This window comes from Lonchura striata, chromosome 10 (genome assembly GCF_050655825.1).
Source record: "Lonchura striata isolate lonStrDom1 chromosome 10, ASM5065582v1, whole genome shotgun sequence".
Lineage (NCBI taxonomy): Eukaryota > Metazoa > Chordata > Aves > Passeriformes > Estrildidae > Lonchura > Lonchura striata.
This window is the reverse complement of record NC_140712.1, coordinates 11,476,009-11,497,750: the sequence shown is the minus strand read 5'-3', so window position 1 is coordinate 11,497,750 and position 21,742 is coordinate 11,476,009. Positions and strand designations below refer to the sequence as shown.

Genomic DNA, 21,742 nt, shown 5'->3' with positions numbered 1-21,742 from the left:
AGCGTGGGGGACCACTCCAAGAAGAACATTTAAAATATATATGTTTTAAATGTTTTTAGTATTTAAAGAGCAATTCATGCTTTTCAAATAGTTTAAAATTTGTGGTAGGTAAACTTCATATTTGGTTATTCATTTTTCATATTCAGTGGGCTAAACCAACATCCATTGAACTCTTTGTTGTGACAAATCTGTAGCAGTATTATATCAACAATAAGACATAGGAAGTGTCAATTACAGCAAGTAAATTTTATTTTAGTTTTCTTTTTAAAAAGTTATTATTAATTATTTATATTCTTACCCTTCCTGCCTTTTTGCCTTTGGTGTCTTTATGATAATAAATATTCATGTGTTCTCTCCTTCCCATATGATCAGTGGAGTCCCTAACTCCCTTTGTAGCTGTTTCAAGGTCTGTTGTTAAGAGGAGGAGGACGTGGCCCTTCTCCTGCTCTCCTCCTTCCCCCTGAGAAAATTCATGAGCAGACCTCGGCAGTGAGGGGTGGCAATGTGACTACCAACTATTAGATGCCATATTTCATCTTCTGCAGTCATACAAAGAGCCACCTTTTCTAATTTATACCTCCTTTCTTCTTTCTGTCCTGTTGACCATTTTCAAATATTCGCTTAAATAAGCATTGATGGGGGAACTGCTCATCTGTTTTCTTTTTTTGGATGACAAATATAAATTTAAAGGAATTCCACAGACTTCCCTTTTTTCCCCTGTGGATATTGATTTATTTTTTTTTTTAATAACTATCCATCTTGCAGAAGATATTTTCACTACCAAGAACATTCTTTAAATACATAATAGCTCTGAGCAGTGTATATTATCTCTCTATGATAACTTAGAAATCCTTTTATTGAAAATGTAGAGGATACCAACTCTTTAAGAAGCAGCTCAGTAACTACTGAAAAAGTGCCCAAAATATTCCTCATAGCTTTTTCAAAAAAAGTGAAAACAAACCCCCCCCTCAGCCTCCATGTTATTCCAACATTTCTTTACAAGGAGGTTTTTACCTCTAGAAGATAACTTCTTGGTCCTTGTCCTGATTCTTTTTTTTTCATTAAAGATTTTGGTTTTGTTAGCTTCTTTACATTTGCAGCTCTTCAATAGATGCAGTCTGTGTCACATTGAAAAAATTGTATTGGAATGAATGTCTTATTTAACACCTGAAAGTATAGCATGATTAGTTAGAAAAATGCTTATTTGGAAGTCAAAGCCAGCTATGCTTGCCCAAGGTTTAATATTCTTTTTTTTTTTATGATGAATCCAGCTGTGAAGCCTGAATGGAAATCAGACAGCTTGACGCTAACAGCTGATCATAAGGAGTCCAGTTAGGCAAAACACAAAATGAATCATTTTTGTTGACCCTGGATAAAGCTGAGTAACGTCAGTATAGCTGATTAGATAGAAGGCAGCACTTAGGCAGTATCTAAACTTTAGAGCATTCAATGTAGCTGGGTTTGAATGTTTCTGCAGTAGTTAAAGGAAATTCTTAGTAGCGCTGAAGATTTTCTTTGGATTTGAATGCTTATAAGAATTGCTTTCATGGAGGGAAGTAGATTCTTAATTTGAGCTGTGCTTTCAGTTTTAAGTTGCTTTCATTGAATGAATTTTTTAAGGCTTTTAATGTTGGGCAAATGTGTGTCTCTTGTTAGGGTAATATTTGCATTGCCTCCCTGCCATTTAACCATTTTCACTCAAAAAATTGCACAACTCATTTGGTCTTAGCTATCAACTGTCATAAGCTTCGACACATTCTTGCTTATGATTATTGTAAATATTAATTTTGCCTTATTTTTCATGCTGTGAGTAGTTTTTTAAGAAATCCTTTTCAGGATACTGCACTGATGAGGTTGTTTTTGTTTTTTTATAACTGTTTTGTTCATTAATTTCTAGTTCTCTTTCCAAACACTGGTGCTTGTCTGATTCTTAGCGACTGAATTAATCAAAGCTACTTTTTGCAAGATAAATTTCCTAATTTATACATTACATACTTTTGAATTATATATAATGTTTTATTGATAACTTTGCTTCTGTATATTATGGGGATAAGAATTGTAATATAACTAAATCTTCATTGGAGTCCTTTGCTGTAGAAAATGCTTCAGGAGTTATGTATTGTATTTTTTATGGATTAAATTTCATATTACTGTTGTCATGATTCCTTCACTGATTTCAACAAACTGATTAAAATCTGTTAATATACATCCTGATGTCCTTACAGCCTATATAACTTAGGTAGCAATTAGATCCCTGATAACATGTGCCATGCACTTTTAAAAAACTCTTCTCAGAAGTTCACTAGAATGTGTGTCTGGTGCACTTCATCCTGTCTGTGGAAATGCCCTGCTCAAAAGCAGTACCACCTTTTGCCATCTTGGAATACCCTTTCTTGTGAAGTTTCTTTGATAAATCTTATTCCTGTTGTGCTCTAGTTCCCATGTGTTGAGCTGAGCCTTTTAAAAGTGTAATTATGGCACAAACAAGTGCAAGCAAAGCCCCATTGCTTTCCCATCCTGGTCAATGAGAAGCTGGTTTAGTTTGTGGACTAGAAGAGGTTTAGTGGCTGGTTCATGCTGCCCACCAGAGTTCCCTGTGGTTTTGGCTTCACTCAGACAGAATTTTAGCACAGGGAAGGAAAGAGAGATGCTCAGATGGACCTGGAGACATGAGCTGTCCCCTTGTTCTCCATCTTACTTAATCTTTTCAGGTAAGCTTTACTGAGCCACTTTGATTTTGGATGACATCCTTTGTCACACGCCTCCCAGCACTTTCCATTGGGAATGTCACCAGCTGTTAGTTTTTTGGCTCTTAAGAGATGTCAAGTCTGTAGCATAGCCATCAACTTGCCCTGTGTTGCATATGAAGTGTACTGAATATTAGTACTTAATTCATTATATGACATTTTCATTTCTTTTCAAGAGCTTTCAAAATAAAAGGAGCTGAATTTAATCTAAAAAATGGATCTTATTAAAGGAGAAATTCTGATTTTAACACTATAGGTTCCCCAAACACTGCAGTAATTAGCATTCTGTAAGTGCCCGGAATAGAACCAGTCATCAGGCCCTTAATTTAATAATTTATTGATTAATAATTTTTGTATTCTAATGAGGGAGCACACTTCCTCTGCTTCTGGTCAACATAATTCTGCAAAAGGATGTGAATATTCCTTTGATAATACTCATGTTTGCTCTTTAACCCTTTCATGCTCTTCTGTCTAACACTAAGTGTGCCACCTTTTTCTTGTGTAGGTTTTGGATTACAGGACTCAGATTTGGCCCTGTGGTTCTGTGAATCATTGTTAGCAAAATATAAATACTTCTGTGCATTTCCTTGAGATCTTTGAAATAGGGAAGGGAGTAAGTCAAGGAAAGATTAGAAGGCCTGCAGCACCACAAATCACCAAATTACCTGGATGCTAACTATAAAAAAGTGTGCTTTTTGCTTCTGACATTAATTTTCCCCTCTCCTTGTATTAATGAATTAAATTGTGCTGTAGTTCCTTTTTGTAGCCTCCCAGATAGGCTAGGAGGAATTGCCATCGACCTAAAGTAACATGTAGTACTTCAGAGTGCAACCTAAGAACTGTACACTTATCATGCCTACATACTTATTTTTTCAAGTTCTCAGGAATTTGTGCCCAAAAGCAAAACTGAGTTGGTTCAGTAGAATCTACATTTGCATATTTTTAACTGTAAAATTTAGAGGTGTCTGCTCTTCATATAATCAGGTTAAGAAATACATAAGTAAGACTAGGGTCTTTGCTTCAATGCCAAATGGTGGAGTCCTACCTACCTAGGCACTTACAGCATCTAAACATTATATGTGTGTATTAGTAGTTTATTTAGTCTTTTACATTACAGTTGCAAGTCATTTGACTTTTGGCCACAAGGCATAATGTAATTCTAAGGGATGTGCTCCATATCACATTTGTTTCCTGAATATCTTTTTAACAGTGTGAATACTTAACAGTATAGTGTGATATGCTCTGGCAAAAATGTCACCATATCCTTAAGTCCGTAATGTTTATTATACCCCTGAGTCATCAATAACACAAACATAAATTAAGATTTGTAATTGACCTTTTCTATGAACTAGTCAAAAGCAGCTAGTGCTGTGATCCAAGACTTGGTGTGTCAGGATCACATCGCATTGTGTACTTTATCTGCTTGTTTTAAAACTTATCTGTGATACTTGGCCTAAAAGAAATAAAATTATTTCTTTCCCTGAGAGCATTGGTAAGCATATAAATAATTTTTAATAGTTTTTCTTTTTTTTTGTTGTTGTTACCGGTGTTCCCGTTTGTTTCAGAATTTTGTCTTGCATATCACCAGGTCCAGCAGCACGTTCTTTCATTGATTTTTCATCCTGCTTTGTCCTTTATCTCTGCTTGCTTGCTCTTGTTCAAGGGTCGCTTGGTGAAAGGTACGAGCCTCATGCAGAGTTTTTTTTGGCAAAATGAATAATGTTGCCATTGATCTGGTCTGAGCCGACTCCTTCCTCAGGCAGAAGTTCTTAGCTTCAGGTTGTTTCCTTCTTGCAGGCTCTGCTCGAATTGCAGCGTGGAGCCGCTGGTTGAGCTCTACCCAGCACTCTATTAATATGCACAACATGACCGGTTTCGGGGGAAGGTTATTAGAATGCTGGTTTGTATCCTCCAGTGAATGAAATGATGTGTGATTATGAAGTCATCAGGCATGGACCAGTAAGGCTCGAGAGAGCCTCCCCCCCAGGTCCTGGGGGTGCCATTGATTGGTGACCATGTGTTTGTGCCCGATAGACTGTGAAATGGTGTGTTGCTACACGGCTGTGTTGCACCTGCGCCCCACCGAGGTGATTGATTGGTTTGGTCATGTGGAATGTTCCCATCTGGTCTGCAGTAATGTGTTTTTTTTTGTTAGGGTTTTTTTTTTCTTCCTTCCTCTTCTCTCCCATTTCCCCTTCATCCGCAAGCCGCGAGCGCTGGCTGGGGAGTCGGAGCAGGCAGCCGCACAAGGCAGCGCTCAGCTTCGCCTCGTGAACAAAGTGGGGCTGCTGCAAGCAGCTCAGTCCTGCTCAGAGATCAGATAGTCTGAGCGGGATCATGAGCAGCTTTCCTAAAAAACACAAGCTGAGGAGGGACGGGATGCAACAACCGAACCCCGACACCTACGTATCACTGCAGATTTCTTACTGATTTTACAAAAGCGCTCTGCTATTGTAATTAGATTACCCAAGTAGCAGTGCATGTGGAAGATCTTATTTAACCTCAGGAAAGTAGTAGTTTATTTATTGAAAACTACTGATGTTGCACTTTAAATGCCAAGAAATTATTTTAGTTCCTTTAAAAAAAATTCTATGGTTACATTGGGCGGTCTTGTTTGATATTTCTTAATCTCACTCCTTTTTCATAATTGATCTATTCATTCCACTTAATGACTAATTACATATCAGAGCACATCATCAGCAGCATTCATCATTGTAGAATGTAATAATCAATGACATTTCAACAAAGGAAAAAATAAATATGCAAATAAGGACTCATTAACATTTGCATGAGCTGTTTGAATAATCACGTTGCTGACAAGGCTGTAATTAACAGAAATTGATGCTGAGTTCAGTATTTGATAGTGTGTTTTCTCAGCGTTTTATTGTTGTCACTGCGGGGGCTGGAATGAAGTTCTGCTCTACTTGTACCTTGACTTAGGCTTGATGTGATGGGTTGTGCCAGGTAGCAGAGGCTTCTGGGAGTCCTTAATTCATCTGTGACCTACACTTAATGCATAGAAAGATATTTACTTAAATTGCCATATTGCTAATGAAGGATTGTTAAATTCTTGATAATTGTATAACAACTGAAGGCAAACCTTTTTTCCCAAGTCAGAAAAACTAAAAATTATTCACTTTTTTTTTAAATTGATAATCTTTTGCATGAGTCAGGCACTTTGAAGCTATAGAATGTATTATTTACATTGAAAATAAGGTATTTTTGTAGAGTTTTTGGGGTTTTTCCTCTCTTCATAATCTGCCATACTGTGTCAGTGTTAGGAGTCTTGAGCTTTATTGTAATTGAAAATCACTTGGTAAGGAAAATGTTGTGTAATTATGAAATGTACAGTCTCTGTCTCTTCCCCTCCCTTTTTATTACTGCAACTTTACTGCCTCCTCCCTCTTTTTTTTTTTTTTCCTTTTTTTTCTTTTTTTCCCCCCTCCCCCTGAAGCTTCCTCTTTTTGTCATGGATATCAACTGAGATGCACAAAACACAATAAAGCTGTTTATGTCAGTTTTTTTGGATGACTGTAAGTGCTGATTATAACAAGTTTAAGGAATTTCCTTTGTTGAGTGTGTACCCACGCCATATGGCTCAACATGGAACATTAACTTGACAGGGATAATGGATTGTGGTATATGGAGACAATTTTGCCTGCAGCTTCACTATAACTCATTCTGGTTGGGGATCACAAGTTTATAATATAGGATGCAGCAAACATCCAGATGGATTTACTTTACATAAAAGAGTTGCGTTTCTTTTTATTTCCTGCCTGTAATTGGGAAAAAAAAAAAAAAGGACTTTTAAAAAAAGAATTAAAAAGTGGTAAAGAATGGGTCTTATTCAGGGAAGAAAAATCTTAGCATCTATGTAGCTGAAGTGTTTTGGATACACTGAAATGTGCATAGGTGAAGTGTTGCTACTTATATGCACATGCACACAATTGTTGAAATAATATCTCAAGTGCTTTCACATCTCAGAATATTTCAATATAGCTCCAGTTCTAGAAATACATAATGTTCTATGATAGTGTGAAAAAAGCTATTTAAAACACATCTCTGATTTTTTACTTAAAGGCTGTTTTTGTCATAAGCAAAGTGACCACTTAATTAGCATTTCTGCTGCTTTGGTAATACTCTGATAGTACCCTGTTTTTTTCTAGGAAAATAATGCTTCTAAGCTTTTTGTGATACATGCAAAGAAAATACTACAGAAATAATTGCACTTCAGTTTTTACCTGATATAATAGGAAGTGTCCAAATTTCTTACAAATATAACAAAAGTCAGTATAAATCTAATGTGTCCTACTGATCTGCATGCCCAAGGTAAGTCCTAATTTTATGAATACTTCTGCATCTAAGAGACTTTAAGCACACATAATCCCATTAAGCATGTATGTAGCTGTTTGAAGGATCAGGGTCATAAATCCATATTTAGGATTTCAAATAGTGCTGCATGACATGGCTTCACCATTCCTGTGCACCTGAGATTGAATTATACTTCAAATAAAATTGGTTGCTTTGCTATCTGAAAAGCAGACATCTTTTAGCTATCAGTTTTGGAGATTCTTTTAAAACACTATTTTTTTGAGGCTCTTAATTTTGACCTGTATCCAGTATAGCTGCTGTAATTTTTTTTAAACTGCTTTCACATGGATGAGAATTTATTACTTTTTTTTCAATTATCTCTTGAAAAAGAGGTAAGTACCTGAGCAGATGGACAAGACATGGTTCATGGCTGGGCAAGAGAAATGCTGGTAGTGATTATAATAGGTGCTGTTTGTCTGCCCAGTCTTCCTCCCCTGTTACTGACTTAATATGTTGATATTGCAGTTTAGCATCTTTAGGCATTATCCAAAGTTGCAGAAAATAGACAGCTATAAAGAATCTGCATTTGAGAAGGGAGCAATAAAAAGGATCACTAACTATTGACCTATGAAGAATCTGTGGTAGCTTAAGATGTGGGGTTTCTTTCAGGTTTTCATGCTGCAAATTATACTTGAAAAAACTTCTCTATCTTTATTCGTCTTCCCCCTGCATGCCTGGCTGTGTGTGTGATAATCACAAACAGGTGGGATTTTACTATGACTTACGAAGAATACAAGCAACTATGTCTATGAAGTCCCTTATTTGCTACTGCCATTACTGCTACAAAAAGACAGTCTCAGGAAAACACATGGATTTATCTTTCAATATTATTTATTTTCAATAAAACTGGCAACATACTTGATGTAAAGGGGCAAAAACATAATCTCTAATATAACAGTCAGATGGTGGATCTTCAATTTATTGTCTGCTGTTTGGGAAACACTAGGATAGGGAAATGTACACCATCGTTGCAATAAACTTGAAGAATTTAAATCTATAGATAAGAAAATTCTTTCCAGGAACTGTAAGGGGAGTTGACTATTTCTGCCAGATTCTGGACTTCTTGTCTCCTTTTAAGCTTCAAAAGGAAAAAAGGAGTCAAACCCTCAGCAAACACTTAATAAAATAGAAATATTGAAATAGCATTTGTGTCCCGTATCAGCATTTACCTACCCACCAAAGAACTTCTGTAGGACTCTATTTGCAGAAGAACATGGATGTTCTTCCTGGGTTACAGTGATGACTACCTGTGACAGAGATTATACTCCATTCACTAGAGTTCTGCGAAGGTGGAAGTGCTGTGTTGGCAATAATAACGTTGCACTCTGTGTGTATGTTTCTTATTCGGGTCCTGGAAAGATACAAAAGCAGGCTTCACTTTTTTTTTTCTGATCTTGTAATCTGTAGTGGCCTGTGGGGAGTGCACTTATGATCCAGTCTTGTTAATGGCTTAGTGCAAGGATGTGATAAAAGTCCAGTAAGTTGTCAGTAGAAAGGCCATCAATAGAAATTTATGAAGAGTGATGCTTGAAAGTGAATTCCACTGGCCTCTGACGGTAAGCTGCTGTAACCCTCTTTGATCCTGAAGGGCCTGCTGAATCTCAAGTTGAAGTCAATGGTTTAGGTACAAAGAGCAATGATTTAATTTTTGTTTCGCTAATGATTTATTACCAAATATTGCTGCAGCCTTTGGACTACTGTGTTTCGTTACTGAGCTGCCCTTTCCAGGGGCTCGGTCGGAAGGGGAGTCCGGGCCCGCGGCACCTCCTTGTGCTGCGGGCCCGCGGCCGGGAGGGGGCGCTCTGGGCACGGCAGCGGCCGCGCCGCGGGGAGCGGGAGCGGGACCGAGCCAGCGCCGCCTCCGCCGCCCGGCGGGCACTGCCAGCCCCGAGGGCACTGCCAGCCCCGAGGGCACTGCCAGCCCCGAGGGCACTGCCAGCCCCGAGGGCACTGCCACCCCCCTGGAGGGCACTGCCAGCCCCGAGGGCACTGCCACCCCCCGAGGGCACTGCCACCCCCCTGGAGGGCACTGCCAGCCCCGAGGGCACTGCCACCCCCGAGGGCACTGCCACCCCCGGCGGGCACTGCCACCCCCCGAGGGCACTGCCACCCCCGGCGGGCACTGCCACCCCCCGAGGGCACTGCCACCCCCGAGGGCACTGCCACCCCGGAGGGCACTGCCACCCCCCTGGAGGGCACTGCCACCCCCGAGGGCACTGCCAGCCCCGGAGGGCACTGCCACCCCGGAGGGCACTGCCACCCCGGAGGGCACTGCCACCCCGGCGGGCACAGCCACCCCCGAGGGCACTGCCACCCCCCTGGAGGGCACTGCCACCCCCCGAGGGCACTGCCACCCCGGAGGGCACTGCCACCCCCCCGAACCGCACTGTCACCCCCTGGAGGGCACTGTCGCCCTCCCGAACCTCACTGTCACCCTCCCGAACCGCACTGCCACCCCCCCCCCCGAACCTCACTGTCCCCCCCCCGGAGGGCACTGCCACCCCCCCGAACCGCACTGTCACCTCCCCGAACCGCACTGTCACCCCCCCGGAGGGCACTGCCACCCCCCTGACGACGTTGTCACAGCCACACGGCGCTACTGGCTTCCCTCTGCTTCGAACACGGCGTGCTGTGAGCCACCACTTTGTTTCTTCCCTTAGAGAAGGTGGACTGTATTTTATAGCAAAACCAGAAATTAAAGTCTAGCTTAAAATAACAGTACCGTTAAGTTGCAAACGAATTAATATTAACTTAGTGCTTTTCAGTCTTTCCAGTACTTGTGACACAATTTCTTAAGAACTCCATTAAGAGTTGGCTGAGATGATGCGTTTTCCTTTGTCAGATTTCTCTGATCCGCCTGTAGTCCCCTATCAGTTTCCTGAGTGTGTAGTTCATATGAGAAGTCCCTGCTGAATTTAAAACATTTGACTACTTGGAAGCAGATATGTGCTTAGTTGCTTTACAGATTTTATGCCTAAACCTACTCCTAATAAATGTGGAGTATTGATTAGGTCCTATTTTCAATGAGACCTTCAGAATCAAACCAATGTGATTAAGTCTCAGTGTTTGTTTAACATTGTTGTACTGACCAGTGTGAAAGGGGGAGTGACTGTATACCTAAACTGGATCTCAAAACAGATGAAAAGTTAGCTAGTATGGGAGAGGATTAAATTACTAGCAAGTGGAAGTCTTGTATCTTCCCCTAAAACAGAAGACTGTCTTTGTTCTAAGGAGACATGCACGCTTTAATGCTCCTTTTTGAGAGGGAAGCAGTTCTGAAAGCTCAGTGCCATTCCTTGTCTCTGGACTGCCATGTGACTTTCTCCATTTACTAGTTTTAAAATTGCCCCTGTAATTTATTTTCAACAGCTTACTTGAAGCAAGTGAGTTGGAATTGTATCAAGGAGCAAAGTTTGAAATTCTTTGGCCAAAAAATTTCTTTTTAACTGTAGGGGCAGATGCTCCTGTCGCCGAAGCTGTGTTTCTGGTTATGTACTTTGTTCGGTAATTTGGAAGACTTAGCATTAGTATCATTACTTACGGAATTGAATAACTTTTCATTTCAAGACAGAACAGCAGCAGGATTTGAAATGTTTGAGTTTGGCAAGAAAAGGCTTGTCTGTAAAACAATGAAATTGCGTTGGGGAAATACAGTGCCTCTGTTCAGCTGTGGCGGGCTGAGGTACACTGTGAGCTGTTGTGAGCTGCAGCTGCATTTACCATCAAACACTGAGCTGCTGCCGATGAATGTTTTGTTTTTAGTGTCATGGAAACTGTGAGCCAAAGAATGGATATTCTATTCATCTGGGAAAATAGCAGTTCACTGCATAAAACATCAGTTGCTTCCAAAGCAGTTCTTAAAATAGACTTTGTGAATATAACCCTAGAAGTAAAAGTGCAGCAATTTAAATGACCTCGGTACTGTTTTGTTTTTTTAAAATTAGAATATATGTGTGAATTAAATAAACACAGAGGTAGTGAAAGTTTCAAGATACAGCTGTGGCATGGAACTCCTACAGTGATTCCATCTTTTACTTAACTATGCAATTTTTAATTTAAAGAAATTGAGAAACCCAGATATTTCAGGATCGGTCTTAATCCTTTTTATGACTGACTCTTCTTCAAATGGCTTGCTCAAAGAAGGATAATTTTGGTTGTCATTCAGAGTCATTTACTCTTTTGTACAGCAGAGTGCAAATCATAAACTCATTGCAGAGACCGGATATCCAAGAGAGTACTCTCATAGGCAGGGAAGGAAGTAGGTACAAAACAGTGTTATGTGGGTTTTTCAATGCATGAGCATTTTTGCAGAACCAGTATGTAGCAGATAATTAAGGGACTTAATTCAGTTGAATTGGAAAGCTTAAACTTTTTTCACTAAGTTTTGGTGTTGAGGGAAAAGTAAATGTAAGAGGTAGAGAGAAACCAATACAGAAAAATAGATATACTAAGTCATTACAAAAGAAAGCTGAAGAAATTGGAAGTAATATGACCTGATGGAAGTTGGGGGCAGAATGCAGAATGGTTGCCAGTTGTAGGATTTCAGAATCCAGGATTCTGGAATGGATGAGATACTGGATAAAAGAAAGAAACCTTTGCATCCAGTGAAAGCGGTGGGATTCTTTCTGTTTATTGCTCTTTAGCTTAGGGTTGGTTGGTTGGTGTTTCTGGGCTGGTGGGATTTTGTTTTGTTTTAATTGGGGGTTTGGAAATTAGGTGCAATATTTTTGATCTGGTGTAAGGTGTGCTGGGCAGAGGTGGATGGTCACTGCCCTGTCCACGCTGTCTCACCTGCAGCTGCCCCTTCCAGACCCCAGCCTGCGCTGCTGCAAGGGGCTGCTCCATGCCAGGTGCACAACTTTACTTTTGTTATGGTTGAATTTTATGAGGTTCCTGTTGGCCCAATCCTCTAGATTGTTTCTGTTCCTCTGAATGGTGGTCCTGCTTTCAAGTATACCAGCTGCATCTCCAGAACTGCAGTCTGTGCAAACTCTTTTAGGGTGTGCTCTGTGTTTTCCTCTAGGCTGATAAAGACATTAGGCAAGAAAGGTCCCATATACACAGTATAGTTGGTAATAACAGAATTATACATGCAGAGAGAGTGATAAAAAGGTAAATTTAAGTTGAAAAAATTGCATGAGAAGTAAAATAGGTCCTTCAGATGCTGAGACTTAGATGAGTTACTCAGAACAGGATCAAGAAAAGTGTTTTATAAGTGTTTATGACTGTTTGATATCAAGAGCTAACGTGTAGTTGAAAGCTTACAGCAGAGATAACAGCTAGGTATGAAATGGGAAATGTCTTTGAAATTAATCCTTGTTTGTGTATAAAAGGCTTCCACAATAATATGCAAGCTTCACAGTACCTGTTCTATAGTCCAGGGAGTTGAAGTATGAGCAGGTAGAATAGATAAAAAGATACAAAGCCCATGTGGTTTTACTTTCACTCATTAATACTGTTTAAGCTTAGAAGGAAGATTTTCACTCTGCAATACTTACAGGTACCATAACTACATAACACCAAGGTGGACATTTGGCCTTTTCTAGTCAACACCTCAGGAGGTTCCCCGTGGGATTTGCCAGGGCCACAATGCCTTTTGCAGAGGTCCTGAGGCAGGCCAACAGGAAAGGCTGGGATAATGGAGGAATGTGGAAAGTTTCCCTAGCTCCTACCCTCCCCCCAAGGGTAAATCCAGTTCCAGACTGCAGGGCCTTGTCTCAGTCCTGCAGGCATCCCTCTGCACATGGCTGAATTAGAGGCAGTTTGCTTCCCTAAGTGCAGTTCAGAGCACTCCACTGTCCTGTCTTCATTTGTTTCAGTCTGCCAGCAAGCTCTGAATTTCCAGTAACACATTTAGATTGACAAGTTGTTGCTTAAAAAAAAAAAAAATGCAAAAAAGACTAAATCTAGGGGCGAGGGTTGAGTTGTTGGTGTTTCCAGTTGCATTTAAAACATTATCTAAAGCCCAGCTTTCACTCCCTTAATGCATTATTATTTTAATAAAATAATAAGGTTATTCTTTTAAAGAATTATTTTAAAATGTAGCCTTTTATTGTCAAACAGTTTATTATCACTGCACATAGCTTACAAAACTCAGGTACATTGATAGTGTACTATGCCAGCTTACAGTAAAAAAACCCCACACCTTTCCCACAAAATCAGATTGAAGAGTATTACCATTAGCCTACTAATGCTGTATTAATAAAATTCCATATTGATGATGCCATTATTTATGATATTCAATCAGGAGAATAAATTGTTTGTGTAGTCCTATTTACTTACTTTAAATAGTGTACAAAATTAACTTTCTTCCAGAGATCTTGCCCTTTATGAATATTCTAAGACTTAGTAAAAACCAGACTTAATATCTGAGGTAACCCCTTGGTTTATATATATATTTGAAAAAAAAAAATTTAATCCTTTTGGAGTCAGGATACCTTGACCTGCTGATACAGATGTGCAGAGTAATTGCTTTTGCATTCTCCTTGCTGTTGTAATAGAAAGTATTTCATCATTCTTACTCATGTCACCATTTCTATAAAATAATTACCAATATTGCAATGAGTGTTCCTTTTGTTCTTAACATGCTGGGGAAAAGTGTTTTCCTTATCTGCTGTAGGTCATTTAAAGCCTCTATAAAGCATGTGTGCCCAAGCAGGGAGGTACTATTTATTGATATATGAAGTTTTAGACTTTAGTTAATTGAGCAGCTCCCCATGTTCCATGGTGTTTTTAAACCTGAGCCTTATGGTCACCTTGACTATGTCTGGACTTGGGTTATTCTTCTTTATGTATCTTCAGTTGTGTTCCCACACCTGTTATGATCTCTTATAAATCATGACTTATAAATCTGTGACTTAAAACTCCAGTGTTCATCCTGGAGGTGCCTGGGCACTAAGGTATTGGTGTTTTCATAAATACATGGAGATATGAGGTGCCTACAGCTGAGGGATGGTTTAGAGAGATGTATATTTTTTGAGTGGTCTTTTTGGTGGATAATTAAAAGTTCCTTCTCTGTGTAGCTGCAATACCAGTTTACATTTCTGCACAGTGATGTTCTCTTGTGCAGTTATCATCAGTGGTTCAGGGCTTGGGAGGATTGCTTTCAATTTTTGGACATTTTAAACTCCTATACTGTAAATATTGCTTTTGTACTAAAAGAAGAACACCTATTTCAAGCTCTTAACATTTTAAGTACTTTGCATTAATCTAGACTATCAAGTTATTCTTTCTGGGGTTTTTGTTTCATGTTCTTTGGGCTCAATCACCTTCATATAGTGGATATGAATAGTCAGGAGTTTCCAGTCCCTAACCAGGAAAAGGCTCCTTTCAAGCACCATCTCCTGAGGATTTCCCCTCTTGTTTTAACAGGTAACTTGATTTTTCTGTGGTGCCTGTGGGAATCGTTTCTAGAAGAAGTAATACTCAGAAAACACTCAACATGACGTTTTGTCTTCCAAAATGTGTTTTAGCATCTAATGTGTGTTTGGGGTTTGGTTTTCTATGTCGTTTTCCTGTGTTGTTTGGTTCTTTAGGTGGTTTGGTGGGGTTTTTTATTTGGTTGTTTTTTTTGTTTGGGGGTTGTTTTTTTTTTTTCTGTTGTTGGGTTTTTTTTTCTTCAGTCTAGCAGCTACTGCTAGTCTGGAGCCCACAGTTTGAGAATTCCTGTTTTGCAAACCTCTGTCTCTTCAATTGAGATGGCTGTGAGGGGTGAAGTTAGAAAAGGTTATTCAAGTCATTCAAGTGAGAACTATCAAAATTGTTGTACAGCAGAGGACCATTGTATGCATTTGCAGTTGCCTTGTGGAAAATGGTTATAAATGTTTATTGTGTTTGTGCCTGTGTTTATACACAAAATGGGCAAGGGGGGAATCTTTCTTTGTTGACAAGCTGACTTTTCATATTAGATGAGAATCAATAGATCTTGGATAAGAGAGACTGTAGATACCTGCAGAACTTATAAATATATACACATATGAAGTAATCTAGTAATTTGTAGTAAGTAGTCTCACCAAAATAATCTTTTAATTGGAAACAGGTGTAGCATTTTGTTGAAATGTGTAGATTCTCTATTCATTTCCAATTAAAAAATCATCTTGACTTTAGACTTAAGAATGTAATTGATGTTCAAAGTAATTTTTGTCCTTAGATCTGGGACAAATTCCACACCAGGAGAGCAAGGGATGCTTTTCAAGTTAACTATAAGTAGCAGCTTTGCTAGTTACTTAAGAATTTGTGCTAAATCCCTCGGGGATGTGGTGAGGGAGATGACAAAAGAAAAATATTTTAATTGACAAAGTGAAGACACTTGGATACCCTAGAAAAATATGGGATGGGTAGGTGAAGTAAGTAAATGTATATGATAAATGCCACTAGTGTGGAGGGTTGTGTGTTGTGTTCACATGCAAACTCACTTTGGTTATTGTTTTCTGGGTATTCAATATCCCTGATCGCCCTCATTTTTAGTGTATTTTTTATCTGTTTCTCTCTGGGTGCTTTCTCTATGTGCAACACACAGAGTGGGTTAATAGAGTGTTAACATTGTTAATAGTATGGTTAGCCTGGGGTAGACGTAGTAGTGGAGGATTTGGAAGTGTATGGAACAGCTATTCAGGAATTACTTGGTTTGCAGATACTTGCCTACATATGCTTGGGGGAGGAAGAGAAGAAAGTTCTTTCTTCAGGTTTGTCCTCCCTCTTCCCTCAGTTACTGCTGTGCATTCTTCCTGCCAGCGACTTCAGTGCCTTTTAGCCTTGCAAACGTTTGATTTGTTATTCAGCTCAAAGTAAACCTGCTAAGTGGAGGGACAGGAATAGTACTGAGGAAGGAGCCCTCATGGATCAGTCTCTGTTGGAATAGAAATGTTCCTAGTTGACATGAGCATATAAATTACAAGTTCATAGGGTCAATCCAAATATAATGTGGAATTTAGTCCACCCTTACCTCCTGTATATTTGAAGTACATAAGAACATTAATAAATTGTTTTTATAGCACAAGATCTGTGCAGTGATCTGCAAACTGACAAAATACTCCATCTTTTCTTAGATGTACTTACAAATCAATGGGATGGAAGTGTCAAAGGCATGTCTTTGAGAAGCAGGTTCTTTAATACCTCTTCACACACTGACATTATTTAAAAAAAAAATATTGTGTTCGAGAAGTTGTGAGAAATCCCTTGACTTCTGTGTTTAACATCTTTATAAATATACTCAGAGATGTATTGCCTGGTTAGTTCAATCAGTAGAATTTTTACAGTGAAAGACATCTGCAAATGCTGACACAACTGTAAGTATAAAAGCTTCTGATCTTTTTAGTCTTTGGAAAGCAAACTGAATTTTTTTTTTCCAGATTATCTTGTGCAAATGTTAACAAAAGCAATAATTCAGTATTCGTTCCTAAATTGCAAAAGTTATAATGGGAAGTTGATTACAGGTAATTCTAGCTTCAGTGTTTTCACATTTTGGATCATTTGGATGGGAAAAGGAGTTCTGGCTCCAAATAAGTAATTGGACTAGATAACAGAAGTATGATGCTGTCTTCTTACAAATGAGGATTTATGGCATGGAGAATCCTAGGAGATTACCAGCAGACCTGAGATTGGACTGTTAAATCCCATAAATCTCAGTCAGAATCACAGTTCTTACTTCTCGATAATCATTAGTTTTGTAGGATCTCAGTCTGTCAAAATGTTGGCCAAAAAAAGGAGGACAGAGCAAATCTGTAGTGTTAAACCCAAGTTTTGCTAAAACATTTGCTTCTGCTGTCTGGTAAAATTTGTCTTACAAGATGTCACAGTATGGGGGAAAAAAAGTCCTACATTTTTTCATTAGTTTTGGTACGTACATATCATTTTTATCATGAGCTGTATAGATTGCATTGCTGATCAATACTTGGGCATGGCATTTCTGGCTTAAGTATGTTTGTAATTTTCCTTTTGTTCTGTTGCTTTATTAAAATTTTTCCAGTAATAGGATTTTATTGTGTATTAATTACTCATTAAAGTTATGGTTAAAAACGTGTCCTACAAGTTTGCAGACATTGCGTATTGTGTAGGTTTGACTGCTTTATTGAAAGGTGTGAGAGTGTGGACGAGTTTACAAGACTTGGAGGTTTATTGACTGGAGAAGCTGCTTGCAGTCAGAAGACTGAACTAAGATGGAGCAGTGATGAGATAAAGGCTGGTTTAGGAAAGTGATTACGGCTGGGGACCTGCTAATCACTGACCTCTGTAGGGATCCTGTAGTTTATCACTAATCTCACTTGCACTTGGCATTTTTCTGTGTTGCTGCTTCATTGTTCATAGCTGAGTGAGTAATTTGGCTTGGAATGAACAGGAGGAGGGTGCTGCAAGTCCAGCAGCTGCACTTGTTGGCACTGGCTTGTTAAACATCCTTAGTGCAGCCAGCAGCATGCTTGGCACACATCAGCCAATAATACTTAAACATTGTCATGAAGAGAATAGGAGGTCATTTGTTTTAAGCCATTTCTTCTAATTGTGTTGCTCCAGATCTCTGTTTCATTTCCAGGAGTTCTGGGGCTCAAGTATCAGAAGGAAAAATGTATGTTGTATTTTTATATGTATTCACAATATATGCATGTGCACTTTATAGATCTTTAAAATGCTAGAGAGAAGATTTGAAAACTGGGACAGCCTCAATTAATGAGTAGGCTATATAGCAGTAGAAAAGGAAGAAATTATTCCTCTGCTGCTGTGGGAAATGCATAGATATGTAGTAAAAATTTTTATGGCTGCATGTGTCAGTCTTGCCTCAAAGAAGGCAACACACTAAGTCCTAGAAGCAGAGATGGATTTGTGTTTTAATAAAACATAATATCTTTTTCATTGTACTGAATAGTTGCTGCATAAGAATTTTTAATGCCAACAAAATTTAACGAAATAAAGAGTGGACCTACAAGAATCTTGTTCTATAAACTTCGTGTACTTTCTACCTCATGGTAGAAAGTACCTCATTGCTTTGGAAAGCAATATTGATTAATAGAAAAATGTGTACTTTGTTGAAGGTTTTTCTTGCATCTTTTGTATGTGCCAGTGTAACTTGTGCAGCTTGTTCCTTGTTACAGTGGATCTGCAGATGAAAAATTATTTGAATGTATTATTTCAGTAGATAACAAAGACACATACTTTTATGGATGTGGAGGGGGAAGAAAGCAATCTAATAATTGATTTCTAGCTGAATTGAATTGAAATATTAAACTGAAAACATCACTTTAATAACTTGAAAAGAAAAATAAAATCTCAAACTTGTCAACAATGTTTATAAGCTGATTTTTGGGTAGGCTGTCTGTAGGGACCAGTTTAAAGTGTTATCATTGAAGAAATGATATTTAGGAACTGTAGAAACACACTTCAGTATTCACTTACAGTATATTCTCTGTACAAGTAGGCCAGACATACTTCATGTCTGATAAACAGAGCAGCTGCCAGCTGTGGTCACTATAGCATTCATACTGGATGATAAACATTGCTCATTAAAAGACGACGTTGCTTTCCATACTGCAAACCAAACAAATTCTTAGCAATGCACAGAAAGATCTTCAGTCTGTAAAGGGTTAATTCTTTGGGAAATTGAAATAATTTTTTGAGAGTTCTGTCATCTTCTCGTAAGCCAAGCATTTTCTAGAAGCAGTGGGAAAAGGCTGTTTTGTACTGGCAGGCATTTATAGCACAATCACTGAAGTAGTACTCAACTGAGTTAATGTAGTGCTGTTTTCAGCTCACTATCACTTTGCATCTTGCTGTTTCAGTTCCTTCTGCGTTCAGAGTATTTAGGCTGCACAGCTGTTATACGTAGAGATGTATTGTGGAAGACAATTCCTCGTGTGGTATTCAAAGGCTATGTTAAGTTGTGAGCATATCACATTTAGACAAATGATTGCAAGAGAAAAAAATTATTTACTAAATGCTTATTAATGTTTGAATTGGTAGAGAATGTGTCAGGGTTTTAGATTTATGCAGTTGGGAAATATTTGTGGTTCAAAATGCCTAGTGGGATTTTCTTGGTTGGGTTTCTGTTAACTCCATAGTCCCTGAAATTTAAGACTGTTAGGTGGTGACTAGGTTCTTGACATTTTCCCTGATAAAAACACACTTTAAAAAAAAAAGAAAAACAAGGCCCAATAAAGCATATTAATTCTAAGTTATTAAAAGATTCAAATGCCTTGTGAATTGACCTGTGCAAATTTAAATTTTTTGCATATAACCAACTCAATTGTTTTTAAATGTCTATTGCTTTATTCCAAGTCTGCTTGGAATAAACAACTCTGGTATATAAAGCCACTAGGATGTAACCTGAAGAAAAGTTTACCATGATGCTACTTTGTAAGCAAGGCATAGATTTTGCTTTTAGAATGGCAACATCTAACTGTTTCCTTGTGTGAAAATAAAATCAGATCTGAAGAGGAAATAAACTTCATCTGGGCATCTGTTTTACCTTTCCAGCTGATAAGTCTGTGCACTACCTTACCTCCATCTCTACACAAACCTGTGCAAATTAAAGTGTTCAATAAGGATTTTGTAATTTATAGTGTTTTTTGCTCTTCTTCTTCTAATTAATATTGTGTGCCACAATGAATTTCCTTATGTCCCCGAAAGGCTGAGCATTAGTGTTTCTGGATTTCCAGCTGCAATGCAAAAGAGACTATTGCCATCTGTGTAGTGGGCACTGAGTGAGACAAGACCTGAGAGAGGGCATAACAGACTCAGCTGCAGATCTTGTGGGGTAAGCCTGCAAGTCAGGGTCTGCTTTGGCTCTCACTCTCATTGTGTTTTTAGAGTTTGTATTCTCATAAGAACTGGGACTCCAGTAATTTGGGGTTTTACTGTAACTTCTACATTTTTATGCTCTTCTGCCAATCTGTAAGAGAGTATGAGTAAACAAGAAAGGTATTTCATAAGCTGAAAACCACCAAAGTAATTCTGCTTTGATATATTTGGCCATGTGTATGAACTTTATTGGATACTAGAGACTGCCCGAGTTGATCATAGAGTGTGTATGGGACTTACCTGTTAGTGAACCATCAAGGAAGTGTCATCTTCTCAAACCTGACATCACCCACCTTTCAAGTACTTGTGAAGTAGTGCTAAGTATTTTCTGTTTCTATTGAGAAGTAAACATTACCTTGGCATTAGCTTACAAAGGTTTAAATAGTGAGAGTAGCATTGTGCCTAGGCTGGAGCAGCTGCAGAGTGTTGAGATGACAAGGGGCAGTGTGAAGTCTGCACTCCATCACCTTTCCATTGCGTTGGAAGTGAAGCTGTCCTGTGATATGGCCAGGCAGCAGGGTGCTGGGAAACCTTGGTGTTTACTCACTGAAGCTTCAGAGGCTTCATTGCACTCCGTGAAGTGGCCAGGATCACCCACCTCTGTCCCATCCTTGTGCTGTGCTGGTGTGGAGATCGAGCTGCTGACACTGCTCCGTCCCACACGAGGTGCAGCTCCAGGCCTGAGGGAACCAGGAGCAGGACTTGAGGGTGGGCTCAGGGTGTGTTGCTGCAGTGTGTGCCTGTTCATTTTTGGTGTTTAAAAAATGTGTACCTTAATATTGTGACACTATTGCAAGTTTGAGAGTCCTGTCTAAGTGCTTGAAAGGGGAATGTGTTTGGGAGACTATGAAAGGCACGCTCTCATGGTTGATCCTGGGTTGTTTTCCAAGCCCTTCATTGAAAAGCTTGGACATTTGAACACAGGTTAAATGTTAATTTGCTCCAGCTAATTTTTGATAAATATTTAGGCACTTCAGCATCAGAAAGGTTTGACTTTTCCTGGTCACTTCTAGGAAAGAAATTTACTATAGATTGTGCTGTTGGAGTAAGCTTTTCTCCTTTAATATGAATCTGCCATACTTTAAAAATTATAACATTTAAATAACATGATTTTATGCATTCTTATCTAACAACTTCTTGCTTACTACACAAACCATAATTTAAATCATAATTTTTCTAGCCTCTGTAATTGACTCTTGTACAAATATTTGTTTTAAAGCCTGCCTAGAATACTGCATACTTCAGTCAAAGTTGTTTATCATGTGATATGAGATTCTCATTTTCTGGAAAGAAAGTGCTGAGTCTGGTTTAAAATGAACAGCATGATTCATCCTACTACTTATAATTTTGCATGCTAGGTATTTTATTTGCTTGGTGCTTGATAGATTGTTAGAGGCAAATTGCTTCAGCAGAAAAATGTTAACTTTTTTTCTCCCTTTGTTACAGCAGAGCTACCATTTTTCAAGCAAACTATTGTTGACCATACCATTGGTAGCTATCATGATGATAATCTTGCAAAGATGTTGTTCCAAGAGATTCAGACTTCCTCTTCCTCCCTGCTTACACAAGATGCACTTTTAAAATTAACAAAAAGCTTACTTTAGATTTTCCTCTTATGAAATTATATTTAGGGACTTCTGGTAGTAAGAGAGAAAAAGCAAAGGAAGTCCTGTTCTTGAAGTGCAATTGCAGTAACATGGAGCTATTTATCACTGAAATGGGAATGTGAAAGAGAGGCTACTTTCTCTTCTTATTAGAGAGGATAACACACACATCATTTGCAAAGGCAATGCTTAGTTGGGTGAGATAGCATTCATTTTCAAATGGGTAGATCTGCT

The 21,742-nt window shown here is 38.8% G+C and overlaps 1 protein-coding gene across 30 annotated transcripts in view; it reads left to right on the top strand.

Moving 5' to 3' along the window:
• TCF12 (transcription factor 12) overlaps positions 1-21,742 on the top strand; it is a 160,332-nt gene that overhangs the window by 67,482 nt on the left and 71,108 nt on the right. The gene's annotated exons all lie outside the window — the stretch shown is intronic.